Here is a 274-nt window from a genome sequence, read left to right as displayed (position 1 = left end):
CTGCTGAACTGCTGACAGCCCCAGCCTGCTAGAAGGTGAAACTTGAAACTTCTTGAAACTGAGGCACCGAGTGTGTCTGACACTGCCGATCACGGATCTACCAACTAATAAAATGCTCAACAGATTTGCACGCTAGCAGGACTGGCATTTTCTGTAGCCAGCCTTTGGATGCTGGTCCAGTTCACAGTAGGAATATACACCGTAACAAGCTCTTCCCCTGAGTTTCACTACAATGAGATGAACAACCTAGACATAGAATATCCCTTCATCTTTA

This window comes from Buceros rhinoceros, unplaced genomic scaffold, assembly GCF_000710305.1.
Source record: "Buceros rhinoceros silvestris isolate BGI_N320 unplaced genomic scaffold, ASM71030v1 scaffold5647, whole genome shotgun sequence".
NCBI lineage: Eukaryota > Metazoa > Chordata > Aves > Bucerotiformes > Bucerotidae > Buceros > Buceros rhinoceros.
This window is presented reverse-complemented; position numbering follows the sequence as displayed.